This window comes from Protomyctophum bolini (assembly GCF_963924005.1).
Source record: "Protomyctophum bolini genome assembly, chromosome: 17".
NCBI lineage: Eukaryota > Metazoa > Chordata > Actinopteri > Myctophiformes > Myctophidae > Protomyctophum > Protomyctophum bolini.
In genome coordinates, this window is record NC_137878.1 from 5,552,033 (window position 1) to 5,574,544 (window position 22,512).

The 22,512-nt window shown below is 44.7% G+C and overlaps 1 protein-coding gene across 2 annotated transcripts in view; it reads right to left on the reverse strand.

Annotated features, from left to right (window-relative positions):
- fam83hb (family with sequence similarity 83 member Hb) overlaps positions 1-15,727 on the reverse strand; it is a 60,391-nt gene extending 44,664 nt beyond the window's left edge. Inside the window, exon 1 of one of the 2 annotated variants that reach the window (XM_080787640.1) lies at positions 15,365-15,727. The gene's annotated coding sequence lies outside the window, so the exon portion shown is untranslated. Of the gene's footprint in view, positions 1-15,354 lie in introns of both variants that reach the window. The other variant, XM_080787641.1, reaches the window with a different exon arrangement.
- Between the last annotated feature and the right edge of the window lie 6,785 nt (positions 15,728-22,512).

Sequence of the window (22,512 nt, forward strand, 5' to 3'; positions counted from 1 at the left end):
CGTAGGCGGAGGCTCCGTGGGCGAACACGCTACCAGCATGGTTCGCTGATTCATGCCACCCGGGTTACTAACAGTACCCTCGAGTTTTATCAATCAGTTTCACAGGGCTGTAAGTTTCAGACAACACGCTGCCGTGGGCTCGAAGGGCCGCGGGACGTCGTGTGTGGAAGCTGGGGAAAGAGCTATCACTAGCTGTTCACCCAGATCGTCAGCACAGCGTGAGAGCTAAACAGGCATATCACTATATGCTGTTTGAATCATCGGGGCGTCGGAGAGCGGCGCCTCCATGCAGGGGACCAGTGCCTGGCTCCTTGTTTCAGAGCGGCAGTGTAGGCCTTCTGTGCAATAGAGGTTGCCATAGCCCAGGCAGTAGAGACACTCGTCATGCAAGTCGTCATGGGCGAGCAGGCCCTTGCAGGTCTTGCACGCCCCTTGTATGCACTGGCTGTGAGCGTCCGCCCGGGCGCGGCGGCGTTGGCGACGGGTTGTGGTCGGGGACTCTGCCATCACACGAGGCTTAGAAGCACGTGGAAACGAAGAGCAGAGTTACAAGCAGCCACGTAGGTGGAGGCTTCGTGGGCGAACACGTTACAGGCAAGGCTCGCTGGTTCATATAACCCTGGTTACAACAGTAACTGCGAGTTTAATCAATCAGTTTCACAAGGCTGCGCGTTTCAGATCACCACGCTGCCGCGGGCTCGAAAGGCCGCGGGACGTTGTATGTGGAGGCCGAGAGAAGAGCTATTACTAGCTGTTAAAGCAGGCCGTCAACACAAACGTGAGAGCTAAACAGAAATATTACTATATGCTGTTTAGAATACACGGCGCCACGGGCTAGAAGGCCGCGGGGCGTTGTATGTGGAGGCCGAAAAAAAAAAAAAGAGCTATTATTAGCTGTTAATGCAGGCCGTCAACACAAACGTGAGAGCTAAGCAGAAATATTACTATATTTTGTGCAGCTCACCACGCCGTCACGGGCTTCGGGGCCGCGGGACGTGCGTGTGCTGTGTCGGCTACACTAGCTGTTAAAGCAGGCCGTCAACACAGACGTGAGAGCTAAGCAAAAATATTACTATATTTTTGTGCAGCTCACCACGCCGTCACGGGCTTCGGGGCCGCGGGACGTGCGTGTGCTGTGTCGGCTACACTAGCTGTTAAAGCAGGCCGTTAACACAGACGTGAGAGCTAAGCAGAAATATTACTATATCTTGTGCAGCTCACCACGCCGTCACGGGCTTCGGGGCCGCGGGACGTGCGTGTGCTGTGTCGGCTACACTAGCTGTTAAAGCAGGCCGTCAACACAGACGTGAGAGCTAAGCAAAAATATTACTATATTTCGTGCAGCTCACCACGCCGTCACGGGCTTCGGGGCCGCGGGACGTGCGTGTGCTGTGTCGGCTACACTAGCTGTTAAAGCAGGCCGTCAACACAGACGTGAGAGCTAAGCAAAAAATATTACTATATCTTGTGCAGCTCACCACGCCGTCACGGGCTTCGGGGCCGCGGGACGTGCGTGTGCTGTGTCGGCTACAGCGGGCTAATGGTAGCAGCCACCGATGCCGGCACACGTGTGGAAACTAACAAAGGGTCGAGACCGTTTCTAGCCCGTCACACGTTCGGGACCTTAAGTCACCGTCACACGGGTAAAGAAACTTAGCAGGGCTCGAGCCACCACACAAGTTACATCACCCACCAAGTTATTATTAACCTTGGTTAAGGAAAAACGGACTTACCGTTTTTCTTTACTTCTCGAAGCCTCTAGGAAAGCAGTTTCCGCGGTACCGAGAAGTTTTCTCGTCCTTATGGAAATAACTCAGATGCTAAACCTTAGGGAGACTTCGCTTGCGCTGTGTTACACACATGAGAAGAAACAAATGAATGGAGACTAAGGGACGTTGACGCGCTTTTATACTAGCGCACCGGTGGGCGGTTCTCAACGTCATCACGTCTCAAAGTCCCAGCCAAAATTGTCTGTGAGTTTATATAATGCTTCTGTGTTTACGCTAGGGGGCGCAAACTCCCATAAGTGAGCAGCCTTGCTAAGCTGATTAATATAACATAGGGTATTTCAGAAAACTGTCAGGATTTAGAAAAGCATTTGTACGTAGAATCGTCCTCAGGTCTAAATGGGTTAAATAAGAAATAATAATAGCTAATATGTTTTTTTTTTTGCCTTAGACATTGGAGCACCAACAAGCAAACTAAATTAAAACCACAACATTATTCAGATCCAGACATCAGGAACTTTATATTATCGCAAATGAATGAGATAAACATGTTTCAAAAGTTCCAAACATTTTGTTTTATTATTATCAATGTTATTATTATTTTTCCTACATTTTTATTCCACGATTTTGTAACCCCTTTTTTCACCCAATGTCAAATATCTAATGGCGCTACACTTCCTCTGTAGTGTCATTAGAGCAACGGACTGACCTCATGCTTCCTTCACTGCATGAGGAGTCCAAGCCGCTTCTTTTCACCTGACAGGGGGGAGTGTTTCCCTAGTTGGACGTAGCGCGGAAGGAACACGTTATTCCAACCAGTTCCTTTCCCCTCCATCAGGCGACAGGCTAGCCAGGCTGGCCAGGGGGAGGTAGTTTAGAGAATTATTAATGTTATTAATATTAATACTAATACATTTGTGTCACACACACGTGCTAGGAGTTTATTTCTGACTCGGCACTCCCGCTACAGGGCTCACACGCCCTGCTTAATGACACTTAAGCCGGGGAGATTAAAATAGCATTTTTGCATTACGGTGTCAAGTGAAATCCTATCTGGTTTTGTTTTTTTAGAGCAATATGTAAATTAAGCCTGCCTGAGAGAGAGAGAAGAATATGGGAACAGGAGAACAGAGAGAGAGAGAGAGAGAGAGAGAGAGAGAGAGAGAGAGAGAGAGAGAGAGAGAAAGTACTCGATCCTGCAATGTAGAATTACTCTGTTACAAGTAAAAGTTCAGAATTATCCAAAGGTAGAAAGTACGTATTTCATACGTTTTCAAAAATACATACAAAAATCTTGTGAAAATAGCCAGATCTACAAGCTCACCGGCTATTTTCATTTGGATAATGTCTGTTTTGTAATACTAATCAAAGTCTGCAAAGTTAAACTTTGATTATTATTACAAAACATGCAGACATTATTTACCAGTTACTTTGAAAGTAACTAAAGTTTTTAAATAAACGTAGTGGAGTGAAAGTAAAAGCTTTGGCTACTGCAAATACTCAAGTAGAGTACAAATACTTCAAGGTTGTACTTAAGTACCAGTACTCGAGTAAATGTACTTAGTTACTTTCCACCACCGAGACAGACAGACAGACATGTTCGCTCATTGAGTAAACGCACTGAGGTTGTAGTTACAGGTGAAATCTGTGTCACCTTCGATCTGTGCTGTACTGTACCGTACTGTACCGTACCGTAACTGTACTGTAACTGTACCGTACATCAGACTGGCTGCCAATCAGCTGTCACAGCTGTACTTGACAGCCGTGTTTACATGACAACCTAAATTGACTTTAAAGCCACTCTTAACAGCATTACAGACAGACAGAGCTACAGTGTGCAGTTATGTTGTGGAGATATATTTCCGTTTACAGTTAGGGGTGTAAATGATGTACATGTTAAACCACATTCTCTCCCTTTATCATTATGGCTGCGCGCTCCATTTCCAGTTCCACTCGGGACTATACGACCCGCGATCTCGGATTCAAGTTTTATTAAGCTCCTATTATCGTCATTGACTTCAATCTGAGCCCTAATGCTGCTAAAGATCGCGTGCGTCTGCGCGTGAGATTTGTGAGCTTGTAGATCTGCTATTTTCAGCATGCAACAACGAGTGTAAAATGACTTACTTAACAGTATATTTAGTCATAGTTTTAGTCATCATGGCTTAGTTTTTATTTTTATTTAGTTTTCAATTTTCATGTAGTTTTTGTCAGTGAAAGAAGGCAGTCGACGAACATTTTTCGTCATAGTATCAGTCGACGAAAACAACACTGCTATATGTGATGGTGACAGTCTCTGTGCTCCGTAAACACGAACAAAGAAACATAATTTGGGTTGTTATTAGATCTCCATACTAACAATGTGAGGAGTGGACACACAACAACGAGGCAACAGTGTTGATTTCGTCGAGTAAAACTGTTCGTCGACTACCTTTTTTCACTGAGGAAAACGAAATAAAAACTACGCTATGATGACTAAGACGAAGACTAAATCCATTGACAATTGTGTCAATACAAACTATACACTAAAATGTTAGGGAGAAGATATCCAGTAGAACTAAAAGACAAGTCATTTTATGTTTGGTTGCGTTGCTGAAAATAGCAGAGATCGACAAGCTCACAACGTGTCTCACCGCGACACGTTGTGAGCTTGTCGATCTGCTATTTTCAGCATGCAACCAAGTCAGCCATACCATTACCATCAAGGTCCACCAAAAATACATTTTAAAACATACATTCTAAAACTAGATTAACACATTTCAGATGAGATGACCAATACATGACTAAAACTAATTGAAAACGTGTTCAAAGGACTGCGACTAAAACTAAATCATGATAATCAACACAGCAAGGCCCGGCAGATTGAACGTCATGCATGAATGACAGAGTCTAAACAGCAACAAACGTTGACATGCAAGATGACACCATGTGACCTTCGTCCATTCAGTCCTAGATGTGTGGCACACATCTCTTTGTCATTAATGTAGGTCTGCTCAGTAAAGCACTCTTTGTCATTAACCCGGCCTGAGGACGATTCTACTAAGTCTTTCTAAATCCTGACAGTTTTCTGAAACAAAGGTTTTCAAACTTCACGTCAAGGACCCCGTCCCCAAAAACTATTATGTAATAGGCCGCCGACCCCCATCTGAAAATATGGTGTTCCAGGGACCCCCCCCCCCCCCTCCTCTTCACATGCTCTTCAGCATGTCTGAAACAAATGTCAGAGCTGAAATCAACATAAATGCTTAAACATGTAGCTAGGTGTAATGTAAGTGAACCTTTCAAGCCTGTTTTCTCAACTCGCTATTTTCTGCAAGACATTGACTACACTCTATAAGCCATATCTCCAAAACCGGTGGGTCAAACTGAACAACCACTATGTCAATTTGAAGCTATGATTCCCCTGCTTTCATGTCATATCAAAATCCAATGGCATCCCCTGAGACATATCTGGTCACAAATGTTAAGAAAACAAGAGAGAGGACTTTGGGGGAATCTTGCAGCTATTTTGGGACTCATATAAAAGCTGGGAATGTGAGTGAAGTTTTTTTTTCTTTCCAGCATTAATGTGCTTGTTGGGTAACACAGTGTACCAGCCAGCCAGTAGCAGCCAGGGTGTGTGTGTGTGTGTGTAGTGTTCCATGTATGTCTGACCCAGTGTGTGTGTGTGTGTGTGTGTGCGTGCGTGCGTGCGTGCGTGCGTGCGTGCGTGCGTGCGTGCGTGCGTGCGTGCGTGCGTGAGCTGAACGGGTGTGTGTAAGGTAAGGTCGTATAATACCGTAGCAGCTCAAGGATCGAGTATGACGTGTTCCACTTGCACAGCAGAACAGTCTCACACACACACACACACTCACGCCCCCGGGGGCACCCTGGGTAACGATAGCAAAGGGTCCAAGCAGCAGTCGTGTCCCGCCCCACCCTGCAATCAGCCTACCAGTGGCCACAGCCTGGCCGTGGTGGTGGTGGTGAGTCACCAGCAGCCTAGGGCCTCGGACCAGGCACTGCATTCACTGTAATATAGCCGACATCCTGTTTCCTCAACAAGCCTGACTCAGTTCTTCAGAGACTTGTGGCACGCTGCTGCTGCTGCCGTTTCTGTCCGCGCCGCCGCGTGGACCCAAAGGAAAGTTCCACGAAGGTTTCAGGGAATCCCCCTCCGACGTAACTAATGAACCACTGACTGACGTATGTTTGGCTGCTTGTTTTAGACCTTGCTATTCTCTGTGCAAAGACACACGGCCAAGCCACGAATCGAGCGTAAAAAATCCTTCATGTTCATTTAATTTACAAGTGGAAACAGGGTCCCACGTACAGTATGGGCCTGTGTGGTTTTGGTTAGACATGCTGTGCCATTGGTCCGATATCTCAAACCCTCACCCTATAGCCATAAGATCCCATGGGGCAGCACACCTAAACCTATAACCTTAACCCTCTCTCAACCCTTGACGCGTCCCTCACCAACCTTAATCCGGTCGTCTCAACGCACCCCTCACCGATCCAGTCAGACCAATACTATGTCTAACCAATGCTATTTCTAAACCAAAGTATGCCTTCCCCTCCATTTCTATTCTAGACTCTCTCAGAGTCTCAGCAGCAGCACGCAGCCACGTTGGGGAACACATGCTCCTTGTACGCACGGAAAGAGTTCAGCGTGTCGTCCAAGTCCGTACAACACGATGGAATTGTGTGCTCGTTAGACCTCCGACATTCCCCCTGCATACTTATCTCCAATTATCTGAGGCCAAATCAACCAAAGTGAGGACAGCCTTCAGCTCAGCTCAGCTCAGCCCTGCAGCGAGATAATCGATAAATCTCCGACGTATAGCAGGAGGAGGACGGTGCGTATATACCGTCTGCAGGATGAGCTCTAACCTGGATTCCCTCATCACAGTTTTCTGAAAAACCTCATGTTTCTATGATGTCAGTGGTTCTCAAACATTTCCTTGTCAAGGACATTGTACTGTATGTAATTGGCTGCCGACCCCCATCTGAAAATATGTTAAAAGTATATAGAAAAAATAGATCTGAGATTTTCCAATAGCTAAAGCATGACATAATGCTTAAAACACCAAAAGGAGTTCCCTTCCCGCCCAGAATGGGTTAAAATCCACACAATGTCTTTCTACCACAGACAGACGGTGTGTGTGTGTGTGTGTGTGTGTGTGTGTGTGTGTGTGTGTGTGTGTGTGTGTGTGTGTGTGTGTGTGTGTGTGTAAAAAAACACAGACAGTCTTTCTACCATAGCGACGGTGGCTCAGGGGTAGAGTGGCCGGATGGTAACAGCAAGGTCGCCAGTTCGAACCCGGGCTTCCCCAGAGTTAGTCTCGAAGTGTCCTTGAGCAAAAAACTCTGAACCCCTAAAATGCTCCTGATGTGCAGGTTGGTGCCTTGCCTGGTTTTGTCTGTCGTGTGTGTGTGTGAATGGGTGAATGTAATGCACAATCTATGTAAAGCCACCATTTACCACAGACAGACTGTGTGTGTGAGTAAAAATACAAGAAAGAAGGTAGTGATGCACGGAATATTATATATTATATACCAGTAAGACGCGCAAACGCGGGAAGCGAACGCAGCTCGTACATATTTGGGTTTTGGACGTATAGCTGCTATATAATATATAGGCCGCATTTTCGGCCTTTTCTGTTTTGACCCCGAATAGGCCGAAAGAATATCACTGAGTAGTCAAAACACCTACGTCAGTGGCACTGGTCCCCAAACGTTTTCGTGTCAAGGACCCCCAAATAAAAATGTATTAGGCCCCCGTTTGAAAACAGTGACCCCGATAAGGGAGGATTTTTACGGCTCTAGCAGTGATTCCGAAATATATAATATATATTAATATCATGGACATGTGGACATTCACACGCATTATGCTACAGACCCCCGATTTAATGGCATCTCTATCGCTGGGACACCAATTTATATTGTAAAACCACTTGTAAATTTAACTCTGAGAGTGTACAAATGGAACCAAATGGACCCGTTATAGGTCCATTTGTACACTCTCTGAGTTACAGACCCATAAGGGGTCAATTTGGTTCCAAACTATCTCTAATTGAGCTAGGTACCCCCTTGAGCTCCCTCAAGTACCCCCAGGGGTTCCCGGACCCCACTTTGGGAACCCATCAAAGTCAAAGTCATACAATTTGTCACACACGTTACCGCAGTGAAATTTGGTCTCCGCATTTGACCCATCTCTCTTGGAGCCGAGAGCCGCAGCCAAGGAGCGGTGAGCTGCAGCCGTGCCGCGCTCGGGAATCATTTGATTAGTAGATTTGACCCCTCCAATCCAACCCTTTGATGCTGGGAGCTCGGAATTGGGTCTTTGGTATGACCCGGCAGGGGATCGAACGCCCGACGTCCGAGTTTCAGGGCCACTAACCACAAGGCCACTGTCTGTCCACGACCCACTGTCTGCCCATGACCTATACGTAACCTAATGTTTTGTTGTGATGACGTGAGCAAAATGCGGCTAAAAAGGATTTCCTTTTAGGTGCATCCCTAACAGAAAGTGTGTGTAAAAAAAACACAGACTGTCTTAGTTTCTATACCACAGACAGAGAGTGTGTGCACGACACCAGACGGAGTGGCCATCTCTCCCAGGTCTGACCATTTTAGGCCTGACGTCGAAATAAAAAAAAATGGCTTCTAACAGTTTTCGGAAAAACCTATGTTTCTATATCAGTCAGTGGTGGTCAATATTTCATGCCATTAAGGACCCCAAAACGTATGTAATTGGCCGCCGTCCCCCATCTGTAAATATGTTGTTCTAGGGACCCCCCCCCCCCCCTCCCCAGAAGCAAAGATTTGAGTTCGCTCTGAAAGAATATATATCCAAAGATTTGCGCAACATTATCACGCTTGTTCAAAAATAGCAGATCTACAAGCTCGTAGCGCGGCACTCGGTGGCCCGCTACGAGCTTGTAGATCTGCTATTTTTCAATAGCTAAAGTATAACATAATGTTTCAAACACCTAAAGGGGTTCCCGTCCTGAATGGGTTAAGCAGAGTGAACTGAACAATGGTGTATTCCGTATTGGAAGTTATACAGGATCGGTGGCAGCACAGCTTTAGCATTATGCCTTTACTCAATTTACAATGTTGTTGGCATTTATCAGACGCTCTTAATTCAGAGCGATTTATACAGCCTCGGAAACCCAGACGTTTTCATTTCCAGGGAGAAAAATAAAGCCTGGGACCGACTAGTCCACTCGGCATACAGTAGCGCAAACGTCGCTCACTCTCTGCTGATTTCTGATCATCTGCACCTTTGTTAAATTGACGCAAACACACGCGCGCGCACACACACACACACACACACACACACACACACACACACTCACTCACTCCTCTCTCTCTCTCTGTCGCTCTAATTAATTAGTTTCATGTCCAGCAGCTGCGTCTAGTTTCTCCCAGCGGATCCTGCCAGGAACCCATACTGGGCGGGAACCCCTTTTGGTGTTTTAAGCATTATGTTACACTTTAGCTATTGAAAAATAGGGTTGCAGTACTTAGTTTAGACAGTTTTTGGTTTAGACTAGTCATTTGGTTAGACCGGTCATTAGTCCTACAACTACAACCTATCTCAAACCCTCACCCTAGATAAGGCCTGGGGGACCTGATCTTCTAAAAGATTATAAAATTATATCGGCCTACAGAAAACACAAAAACCTAAGACTATCTAGTACACAGCAAGCTAAAAGGACACACCAGCACGCCAGGGACCAGAATACTTCAAACCCAAACAATTAGTCAAAAATAGAACTACAAAACGCGTGTTGGAGATTAAACAACAAATAACAGCCAGAACCAGCAACTGCATTTACTTAACCACATGTGAAAAATGTGGTTTACAATATGTCGGAGAAACGGGTAAAACAATAGCTACAAGGCTGGGACAACACAGATACAATATTAACAATGCAAAAAAGACAACCACAAGATTGGTGCAACATTTCATGGCTCACGGCATTGAAGCTCTAAAAGGCGCTGGACTTCAACACAACCCCAACTGGACAGTAGGACAAAGAAGACGTTTTAATGAAAAAATGTGGATTAAGAACCTCAACACGGATTTTCCTGTTGGCTTAAACATGCCTAAAATCAGATCTTGAATACAACAAAACTTAAACTCAGGAATAAACTGGAGAAATCTAAAAGTGATTGGATCAGACTTCCTTCGGATACATGCATGGCGAATGCATTCATTCCTTGCATTGTGCTTACTTCGGTCGCAACATGTGTAAGCACAGTGCACTGAAGTCTTTCAGTGCCCCCCCCCCCCCACCCCAGGGAAATGGTGCCCTAGATAAGGCCTGGGGGACCTGTGTGTGTGTGTGTGTGTGTGTGTGTGTGTGTCGAATCATGCTAGGATGAAGCAACAAGCAGTCCAACCTACAGCAGGGTGGATATAGACGCGCACACAACAGACACAGGACGCTGCTTTGTTTTGTCGTTATAGCAACCCCGCGGTGTGTTTTACCGCCGCCGTGCGGCGTGTCATGATGGAAGATCTCGTTTCTCTCTCTCTCTCTTTGTGATGATAAACATCTCTTTCTTCCTCGCGAGATCGGACGCCCGGTCGGGATGTTTTGTTGCGTTTTTCTTTGCTCACAGGAAGAAAAGGAAAGGTACCATGTTTACCCTGCAGGGTAACTGGACTAAGCTCAATAACTTGTTTACAGCCAGGCCCTGCTCATATAGAACATTTCATGGTAGGGGGCTCAATGCCTTGTCCAAAGGGCACTTCAGCGGTGGTCATTTTTTAACATGCCGGTCCGGGGATACGAACTATAGCGACATTCCGATATCAAGACCGCTCCGCAAACCGTTCGGCCACCGCTGCCTCCTGCCTTTAAAAGTTCCATTACTATCCCTCCAGTGGGTTCTCTAAAAGAGTGGTCTCAAACAAGGACCCTCCCCCTTACACAGTAAGATCGAGCGCCCCTCACTTGCACATCACATTCCATGCTTGCTCAGCCAATCAAATCATCACAAATGTCATTCCGGCCAATCACTTTTCTGCCCTATAACTATTATCCTCAGTATGTAATGTATAGGCCTATACTTTGCTCAGCCAATCGACAACAAGTACACATGTAGCTCTGAGCGTGAATTCAACGAGGAAGATCTCCACCACAGCTTGGACAGGTGAGCACTTCTATAGCCAATCTGCAGTCTGAACCAATCAGGCGAGCAATTGGACTTGCAAGTCCGCCTCTAACCCATTTAAAAAAAAAATCTTCTAAATCCTGACAGTTTTCTGAAATACCTACGTTTCTATGTCCGTGGTTCTCAAACTATTTCATGTCAAGGACCCCCAAAATGATCTGTAGCCTATTTGGCTGCGGACCCCCATCTGGAAATATGTTGTTGTTTGCAGGGCCAAAAATGGACCAAATATATGATCATTTCGCCATATCACAAAACAACTGTGTGAATTTACTAAATCACCTCACTGACTCGGCTTTCCAAAATGAGTCAGTGAATTGGTAAATCATGACCCTAGATCTGCACTTGGAGGCATTAACCCATTTCGACCTGAGGACGATTCTACAAAATGTCTTCTAAATTGTAACAGTTTTCTGAAAAACTATTTCATGTCAAGGACCCCCAGAATTATCTGTATTTGGCCGCCGACCCCCATCTGAAAATATGTTGTTCCAGGGACCCCCTCAGAAGCAAATATTTGAGTTAAAAGCATTCGCTCTTATATTCAAAGATTTGCGCCACATCTTTACGATTTTTCAAATAAAAATGGGTCACCCGACTCACCCCCAACTCCACCTGGTCTCTCGCCAACTCCACCTCCCTCGCCAACTCCACCTTCTCTCAACCCCACCTCCCTCGCCAACTCCACCTCCCTCGCCAACTCCACCTTCTCTCAATGGTCTAGCGTCGAGGAGGAAGGAGGTTCATCTGCTCCGCCACCAGCAGCGTCTAGATAGACGACTCCAATGAGGAGTTCTCTCCATTAAAAGCTATGAATCTCATACAGTACTGTACATGTAAATGGAGTCTAATCGCCACAATGTTATCTTTCATTCAATAAAACTATTTGACCTCGTCCTCTTATTGAAATCAAATTGGGGGGGGGGGGGGGTGCTTGACGTGAACATATTTGAACGTCCGCCGCACGCACGCACGCTGGCAGCCACACTGGCCCGGACGGACGGACGGACGTCATCATCCAACACACCTTCAGAATCACACAAAGCACTCGAAGATCCACATCTAATGACCTGGACATTATTCAGACAGGTTCTTTACACGCTCGGAGAGCGTGTAAAGTAGCTCATTCTCTGGATGCCTGTGCGGACGAGAGAGAGAGAGAGAGAGAGAGAGAGAGAGAGAGAGAGAGATCAACCTGCGATGATGATCTGTCTCAACACGTGTGAAAGGGAGGAAACACAGCGACTCAGCTGATTCAGGGTTTCAACACATACCTCGTATAAGAACATAGCCTACTTTCTCTCTCTCTCTCTCTCTCTTTCTCTGTCTCTCTGTCTCTGTCTCTCTCTCTCACACACACACGCACACGCACACGTGCGCGCACACATACACACACACACACACACACACACACCTACACACACCTCACTGAACAAACACTTATCACTGAGTGATCTGGCATAACTGTACAGTTGTTGATGTGTTGTGAATGCAGACAGGGTAGGTGTGTGTGTGTCTGTGTGTGTGGTTGGGGGGGTGCCACCTATAGGAAACAGGTTTGGGAGGGTAAACGGCTGCATGGCCATAGCCTAGCTATAGCGGATCATGCTCAGGACCTCCAACTGTCACTTCTTCACAGGACGGTGAGGTGAGAGCAGCGCCACCTATCTGTCATTTATATATGTTAGATCGCAGCTCACTAGTGCGTTGCACTGTTGCCAGATGTAGCACGATAATTATCCTATTTTGTACAATAATTTTAACCTCTGTACGATCAACAATGCCAAAAATCATTTACATGTGTTACTTCTCTTTTTGTGGCTGTGTAAATGGTAAATGGTGCATTCATATAGCGCCTTTATCCAAGGCACTTTATAGTGCATTACATTCACCCATTCACACACACACACACACACACACACACACACATACACATTCATACACCGATGACGGCAGAAACCATGCAAGTCACCAACCTGCACATCAGGAGCAATTAGGGGTTCGGTGTCTTGCTCAAGGACACTTCGACACTAACTCTGGTGGAGCCCGGGTTCGAGCTGGCAACCAGGATTTGGTTTGGTAACCAGGATGGTTGCCATCCGGCCACTCTACCCCTGAGACACCCCCCCCCCCCCCCCCCCGTATAGTGTACACCGCAAAACTACTACTACCGAGCTATGACAAAAATCATTATGTTGACAATTTCGCCAACAGATAAAATGTCAGGGAGGGACTAGTGGAGAAGAGATCCTGTAGAACTATAAGAGACAAGTCTTTTATGTTTGTTTCATGTGCTCTGAAATTAGCAGATCTACAAGCTCACAAAGCATCGCAGCTTGTAGATCGGCCATTGTCATTGTCCATGCAAGCAGGTGTAAAATCTGCCATCACGACGAGGCTCGCCAAAATAAAACTGTATCAAACAAAATCAACTGTAGATTTAGTCAACTAAAACTAGACTAACTTTCCGGATGACTACATTTCCGGATGACTAAAATATGTTTTATTTTATTGTATTCAAAAGACTATGTGGTATATCTTGAGCCCTTACCCACCCCCTTGCTCAGGGGTAGAGTGGCCGGTAGAACAGTCGGATGGCAACCGCAAGGTTCCCGGTTCAATCCCTGTGGGCTCCCTCCAGAGTTAGTGTCGAAGTGTCCTTGAGCAAGACTCTGAACCCCTAATTGCTCCTGATGTGCAGGTTGGTGCCTTGCATGGTTTCCTCCGCCATCGGTGTGTGAATGAATGGGTGAATGTAATGCACAATCTATGTAAAGTGCTTTGGATAAAAGTGCTATATAAATGCACTATTTACCATTCTGTCTGACTGCCTAATCACTGTATGTGGGGAATGAGTGTAGACTATAGTGTGTGCACACACACGGTCCAACCTGTTCTCAGAACTGACGGATTGTTTATGGTGATTTAAAAAAAACAAAAACAACCGAAGATGATGCTCTCGTTTTCACGTTCAAGTTCCCTCACGAAACTGTTGTCATAATAGATTCACTCATTCATTCATTGTCATTATCCTTACTCTCTCTCTCTCTCTCTCTTTCTCTCACACACACACACACACACACACACACACGTGCACACATGCGCGGTAATAAAAATCCCCCTCCTAGCAAACATTGCATCCTTTTATTCTCAGTCTAACAAGGTTAGAACAATCACATGCTGAACTATTCCTGCCTGTGCAGAGACTCTATGTCCATGAAACTAACTCACTTTACACGTCTTTGCTGTGTGTGTGTGTGTGTGTGTGTGTGTGTGTGTGTGTGTGTGTGTGTGTGTGTGTGTGTGTGTGTGTGTGTGTGTGTGTGTGTGTGTGTGTGTGTACATAGTGTAGGTGTTATCGTTGTTATTATGACGAACACGCCCAACAGATCAAAGTCTACAGAGGACTGTACTGCAGGGAAATGCCTTGCTCTAAAGTCACAGCGTGGAATTCAACCAGCGTACAGTCCAACATACTGTAAATATACTGTTACACAACAATGACTGATGATGGTGGTGGTGGTGGTGGTGATTTGTTGTTCTCTGATCAGGCTATTCTCAACATTTGTACTTTTTGCAATGCGTTATTATTATGAATGCATCTTTCTTTAGACATTCACATGAAAAGCTAATAAATAGATCATGACATGATGTTAGCGTGAAAACACCTTACGTCATGTTTACATTGTTGTACGGATCTAACTGTTTTTCAACGTTGATAAAGTATTCAATCAATCAATCAATCAATCAATCACTATTTAAACTGTTAGGACTTAAAAGTTCAACATGGATCCAAAAGTAAACAAAAGGGTGGCAATCAATCAATAAATTTATTTTTTTAATTATATATTGACCAATATCAATATAGGCTTACTATACAATTGACAATTGAGTATACTCAATGCTTGCAGCTGTTATACAAATAGCCCCACACTAATAATAATACTAATAACTAATAATAATAATAATAATAATAATAATAATCTATTGGCTCCTATATTTAGTGTCTTTGTGTTTGACCTGTGGCTGCCAAATGTCTCCTATATACAATACAGTTACAGAGTACAACAATCAGCCCTAGCTGCCATTGCTGCCAAATGCCAATCATCATAATAAAGTCTTTGCAGTAATTCCGTCCAGTAATACAACTTGTTATAGAAGGATATAGTCTGAAGCTGTGAAGCCATTGTTGTGTTTTATAACACGTTAATCCAGCATAAAGCGTCAGTGCAGGTAGGTTAATAGACAGTCTATATCTATCTAGTCAGCAGAGAGTCAACTCAACGGAATGTCACTTTCTTATGCCGTTCTAACAACTAAGGTAGAAAAAGAACAGCACGCAGAACAGAACGAATATGATTTCGTATTTAAACCATGGTAAGTGTGTCGACTGCACAATATATTCTCCAATAAGTCCACAAACTAGTTTGTGCCTATAATGTTCTATACTTCCTACCTTTAAGTACCTTTCAACTGTGCAGCAACTTGTCCCGTCCTGTCCTGTTAGGTATCGATGGACCACGGAGAGGGGAGGATCCCGTCTCTCTTTCTCTCTCTCCCCCGGTAATGTGTGCTGATGTTCGGCCGCGGATGGGTCGCTGCTGTCGGTGTGTCACATTCCTGTCGTCGGGGTGGTGGTGGGTGGATGGAGGAGGAGGAGGAGGAGGGACGGGGGACGGTAAGGGGGGGACGGGACTTCCACTCCAGCCCCCAGATATAGCCCCGATCCTCCGGTCCTATGTACCGAGGCGACGCACACTCTGGGCCCGTGCTGTGCGGCTCGCAGCGCGGGCTCAATCCGTCTGCTGTACCGGTTGGTTGTGTGAGAACTGGAGGAGGAGGAAGAAGTTTCGTTTTTTCCATGTCTGGCTTTATAACTCCTCCTCCTGCCTGTTGCTCAGCCATTGGAAGATTCATGAGAGTGGCTTGGTTCAAAAGATAATAGTTTATTATAATTTGTACCCGTTAGAAGTCAAACTGAATGAACTTGACTTCTATAGGTTTGTCGTCATAATAATGCTAAGAGCCTGCCGCTGACTACCTGTTGGAAACTGGAGATAGTACTCAAGGTTTTTACTTAGCCTAAGTGAAGTATCTCCTGCAATAAATACTCTGTTACAGGTAATCGACATTTATTTGAGTAAAAGTTCAAGGCTGGCGCTTTGGAATGGGGGGTCAGATCAACATAATAGGAATTAATTGAATTCTGTACTGGCCATATATGGAGTGTGTTTTGAGTGTACAGGGTTTAATGAGGTAGTAATATCCACATACGATGAGGGCTTGTTGAGAACTCTAGTTTTCACCGGCTGCACTAATAACTTTTGGGGCGGGCCCGTCTAGAGTTTGAATGGACAGGTATCAGTCAACAGGCCCGTCTAGAGTTTGAATGGACAGGTATCAGTCAAAAGGCCCGTCTAGAGTTTGAATGGACAGGTATCAGTCAACAGGCCCGTCTAGAGTTTGAATGGACAGGTATCAGTCAAAAGGCCCGTCTAGAGTTTGAATGGACAGGTATCAGTCAACAGGCCCGTCTAGAGTTTAAATGGACAGGTATCAGCCAACAGGCCCGTCTAGAGTTTAAATGGACAGGTATCAGTCAAAAGGGAGACATCGAAGAGGAAGGACGGATGGGGAAGGATCCACATATGGAATGTCAGAACAGGTCAGCTCCATATATGGAGATCTAAGGGTTTGAGTTTTGAGGCCAGATGTAGAGTTAATTGATGGCCTGGTCTTCTCCATGTATGGATATCCAGGGTTTGATGAGGTCAGTGTCATGATCTTCATATATGGAGACAGACACATGTGGTGGCGTGACGTGTCACATGGCCTGACCATAAATGGAGGCGTGACAAACACACAGAGATGCAGGCTTTCATAGTAAATGCAATGAGAACTTACAATAGGATCCACCTTTTGCAATATTCATCCAGAACATTTAGAGACGTCCAAATAAACACTTCTATATAAAGAAAAACAGGAAACCATCATAGCCTATAAGAGGGTAAAAATGGAGAAAAAAAAAATAATATACACAGAATAAGGGGAAAAGGGGGTGGGATTTATAAGATCACAGCGCTTGTAGATCTGCTATATATGACTGTCTATGTCTTTGAATATATCTGTGAAAAATGTTCACCTATATAAAACGACATGTATATACAATGTATACGCGAAACAGTGACGCGACGTCACGCGAGGGTTAAAGCGTATGACCGTTTGAAACGTGACATTGTGGGGAGTGTATTCAGTGCTCAATGAAATAGCACTGTGTGTAGCCGTGTGTTTCATCAGTTCCAGCCAGGCTGCCATGCCGTCACTTTTCCTCCATAGAAGAACAAGGGCCTCTTCTTGGAGCCCCCACACTCTCTCTCTCTCTCTCTCTCTCTCTCTCTCTCTCTCTCTCTCTCTCTCTCCATAGCATGTGTTCCCTCTTGAAGCAGGGAATCAATGAATCACGCACATGTGGAGAGTAGCTGCTCAGTGGCTTTATGTGCTGAGTCAGTCACTTCAAACATGTTACAGTTATGATGTAGTAAAGTTTATCCACGGTGAGAAGCATATAGCTTCTGTGGTTCTTTGTTTACATAGTTTGTGGTGGCGGGGCTGCTGGTTTAGCCCAGCAAGACCCGGATATATTTCTACCTGCAAAAAAGAGATTTCAACCTTACTATACAACTGCACTACTAGGACTTTGTGGAGGAGAGTATATAGAGGGAAAGAAGACGTTTTATTAAAATGTTATGCACATTTATAATAATTATTAAAATAATAATACTAAGTTAATAATTTACATTTGGGGGGGGATATCGTTCACAGTAATACATAAAAACATGTTCTAGACATTCTAATGATCACAAATAATATATAGATTACAGGCATTTTATTTATTTAGGGTTAAAGGTCATATAGGATAAAAATCATTAAAAAAAATCTCCAGAGATTTTGAAGTTGTGTGGTTTTCTGCTTCTCGGGGGGGGGGGGGGGGTATTTATATGCAAATATCATGACCAATGGCAGTGCAAGACTAAAAAATGAACATCAATGATGATGTTTAGATGAAAAAAGAACAGATTTATTTTTAAATTAAGCAATTAATAAAAAATGTGTACAACCACTAGGTCTTGCAGGGTTGTCGGAATTGTGCTCTCTTTTGGGGGGTTTAAATAATATATAGTTTTGTTGGAGAAGTTTGATGGTTCAAAATTATTCAGAGCAATTCCTGGTGCACGGTTTCATTTGAGTAGCTTTTTACTAGAAGACCAGCCGCAAGTACAGATCATAATCTCTCTCTCTCTCTCTCTCTCTCTCTCTCTCTCTCTCTCTCTCTCTCTCTCTCTCTCTCTCTCTCTCTCTCTCTCTCTCTCTCTCACGCATGCATGCACGCACACGCACACGCACACACACACACACACACACACACACACACACACACACACACACACACACACACAAACAAACCGGTTCAGCGTGGTGTAAAACATGGTGTAAAACACTGATGCCAGTGTGTGTTGGAAGCATGCATGAATGACAGCCGGTATGTGAGAACAATGTATGGAGAATTATGTATATCATGTTTTTTATTACATATACTGTCATTATGTCAGCTGTCCATTGTGTTGAAACATGCACGCACACACACACACGCGCACACACACACACACACACACGCACGCACACGCACACGCACATACTAGTATATGAACACACACACACTTAAGGGCGTGCCTCTTCAATTTCTATGTAGAGTATAGCCTATGTCAATCCACCACCCATGTGTGTGACTCAAAGGAAGGCAAACAAACACACTCTCAATTCAATTATATTTCCATTTCCATTGAGCTTTAATGGCACGAGAAATCGTACGTTTATACTCTCCAAAGCAACAGTGGAACAAAACGATCAAAACAAAACAATGTATATTATAATAACTAATCAGATAGCGGTGTTACATTTACAACTGAGAGGGAAGACTGATCTAATTAGCATTGTCAGAAATACAGTAGGTAGGCCTATACTGTATATTCAATTAAGGTTTTGAAACCGTCCACAGCAGTATTTCAATGATTTACATTGACTTGGTATGAAACCTGTGAGACAAATATAGGAGCAATTTATTCAAGTATCTCTCTCGCACGCACGCTGTTAGATAATTCTGATACTGTATGTTGCTTACATGTCATGTCAAGTTGGCTACTCCATCCTATTCTGTCGGTCAGCACAGACAGAACTTTAGCCCCGACCGTGTTCCAGATAATAATAATAATAATAATACATTTTATTTATAAGGCGCCTTTCAGGGCACTCAAGGTCGCCGTACAGGTTAAAAACAGTACAAAAACACAGTTAAAAGCAGAACAAAAACACAGCTTGCAGCAGAAGACACAGGTCATGCAGGGTCATAGGCCTGCCTAAACAGGTGGGTTTTGAGGTGGGTTTGGAAAGTGGTGATAGAGTCCATGTTTCTGATGTCAGGGGGGAGGGAGTTCCAGAGGTGAGGGGCAGAGCGGCTGAAGGCTCTTGACCCCATGGTGGACAGACGGGCTGGGAGGACTTTCAGGGTGAGGGAGGAGGCAGACCTGAGAGACCGGGTGGGGATGTTGACGTGGTCAAGGTCAGACAGGTATGGGGGGGGGGGGCGAGGTTATGGATGGCCTTGAAAGTATGGAGAAGGATCTTGTAGTCGATGCGTGATTTTATGGGAAGCCAGTGGAGTTGGTGTAAAACAGGGGTGATGTGACTGATGACAGGCGTTCTGGTGATGATACGTGCTGCAGTGTTCTGGACCAGTTGGAGTTTATGGAGAAGTTTGTGGGGGAGACCAAAAAGAAGGGAATTACAGTAATCCAGACGGGAGGTGACGAGAGCATGAACCAGGATTGCGGTACTGTGGGGAGTGAGTGAGGGGCGAAGGCGGTTGATGTTTCTGATGTGGAAGTAGGCAGACCGGATGGTGTTGTTGATGAGGTGTGGAATGAGAGGACGACACCCAGACTCTTAACCTGAGGGGAGGGGGAAACTGAGGTGTTGTCTATGGTGAGGGTGAAACTGGGTTGCTTGGAGAGTGCGGATTTGGAACCAATGAGGACTACCTCGGTTTTATCACTGTTGAGTTTGAGAAAGTTTGAGGTGAACCAGGATTTTATTTCCAGTAAGCAGGTATGGAGGGAGGCGGGTGGGAAGGTGGAAGAGGGTTTGGAGGAGACGTAGAGCTGGGTGTCGTCCGCGTAGCAGTGGAAATGGATGTTATGTTTGCGGAAAATCTGTCCAAGGAGGAGGAGGTAGATGATGAATAGGATGGGGCCAAGAACAGAGCCCTGGGGGACACCAGAGGAAATGGGGGAGGAATGGGATGTGAATGATTTTAACTGGATAAACTGAGTACGGCCGGAGAGATAGGAGTGAAACCAGTCTAGGGGTGTGTGAGATAAACCAATGGCTGCAAGTCGGTCAAGGAGGGTGGAATGGGAAATGGTGTCAAAGGCTGCACTTAAATCAAGAAGGATGAGATAGGTCATTCATATTGTCACATTACTCTTCAGTCTTCATATCATCATTGTACTCTTAGGGCCGATTCATACTCCTATTTTACCGATGTTTCGGCGCTGTAGTGCCGAAATGATTTCGGCTCGTCAGAAATTTTCAGTAGCACCGAAGAGCCGACTTTAGGACTGTACCCGCCCCCCCCCCCCCCCCCCGAACCTCAAATGACGTCAAATTGTAGGCTCTACAGCACCGAACCGACTTTTATTCGGCTCTAAAATAGTTGTATGAATCGGCCCTTATCCTACTGCCTGTTTACACAGCGTTGTTCTCATCATTAATGTCATGTCATCCATGTTTATGGCCAAAATATGTTTTCATCTGTCCCATTGAATATCTTGTTCAGTCTTCATACTGTATCTTCTCAGTCATTAAGTTAGGATACTGTAGGCGCTGTTTTTTAATGCAACATGCAGCTGTCATATTATCAGTCTAGTTTGACCGTGGCCTAGTAACTTAGTGCAGGGAAAGAAGTTATCAACAGGTTGCCATTGCAACGCCAGCCGTGCTTTCCTGGTTTATGGCCATCAATGACTGAACCAAGGAAGATGCGTCATATCCTCATCATCAATGCATTGGACTAATGAGAGACCGCCAACCCTGGTCTTGTCATCTGACATTGCGGACATGAATCATCTCCAGCCAATGAACTTCATATCAACAAATCTAACGTGATCTGCAGTATTTGGCCTGGAACAATACTGTGAAGAGGAGGTTAAGTTCAGTTCAGTTCGGATCCATTTTGGAACCATTTGAACTCCACTTTGAATACTATCATCTGAACCATGTAGCACATTCTCTATGTAAATTGACTTTATACCTATACTAAATAATGGTTAAAACCTTAAACATTTCTCAGAACTTTATTTCATCTGCCTCCAAATGATTTTTTAAGGTATCTTTCTATTTTTTTGGTACAGTGACTGTCTACTCACTCATTTTTAAGGTAAATACAGCACGGTATTTGGTCTCCCTGCTGGGTTATTTGAAGGTATTCATTTACAGTCCTTTCTAATTATTTGTATCTATTACACGCACGCACACTTCTGCTCTCCTCCGATTCATGCAAATCTAAACAACTCAGCGTGTAAGGGAGATTTGCATGCAGCTGTGTGAATGACCCCACCCACCTTTTGTGTTGATAAGCTAATGTGATCACGGCCGGGGCATGCTATTTTCATATAGACCATGTCTGGTATAGTTCAAAATGCTTTACTGGCAATGATGAAATAATAATGTCTCACATTGCCAAAGCATAACAAAACTAATTATAATGTTGCATATATATATACAGAGACAACAAGTGAATGAACAAACATTACTAACAATAATGAAAAACAAATATAATATTGATAGATCTATAAATGCACCAAGTCTCTGTATACGTGCGTGTGACTGTGTGTGTGTGTGTATGCACGTACACGTACGTACGCCTGTCCGCGCAACTCAAAAACCGTTCACCCCGCCCACTTCGAATTCGGCACGCGCGTTCCACACCACCACAGGGAGTGCAGTGCCCGGCCTTGAGTCGGTCGGACACACCGTTGTCCAGAACCAGCACAAAAAAAGCCTCGGTATAGCCCGGTATACAGGGCCCAAATCCAGATTAGATTAGATCTCTATATATATGGAGCTGGCCTGTTCTGACATCAGCGGTTTTTACTTAAAGGGACACTTCACCCTTTTTGCAAAAACATATATGTTAATGACGTTTAGAAGCTTTAGATCACTTTCCTGGGTGTATTTATGTGTGTAATATGTGGTTTTAGATATTTTAGATTGTAGCAGTGAGCCTGTTGTCTCTGATGTCATGGACACTGGTCTCACTACCTTCCTGGACTACAATTCCCATAATTCTTTGGTGCACTGCTCCTCCTTGTGGATAGGGGGGGGAGCTGTCTTACTGAGACAACATGTAGTAGTCCAGGAAGGAAGTGAGCCCAGTGTCCATGACATCAGAGACAACAGGCTCACTGCTACAATCTAAAATATCTAAAACCACATATTACACACATAAAGACCCCCAGGAAAGTGTTCTAAAGCTCCTAAACGTCATTAACATATATTT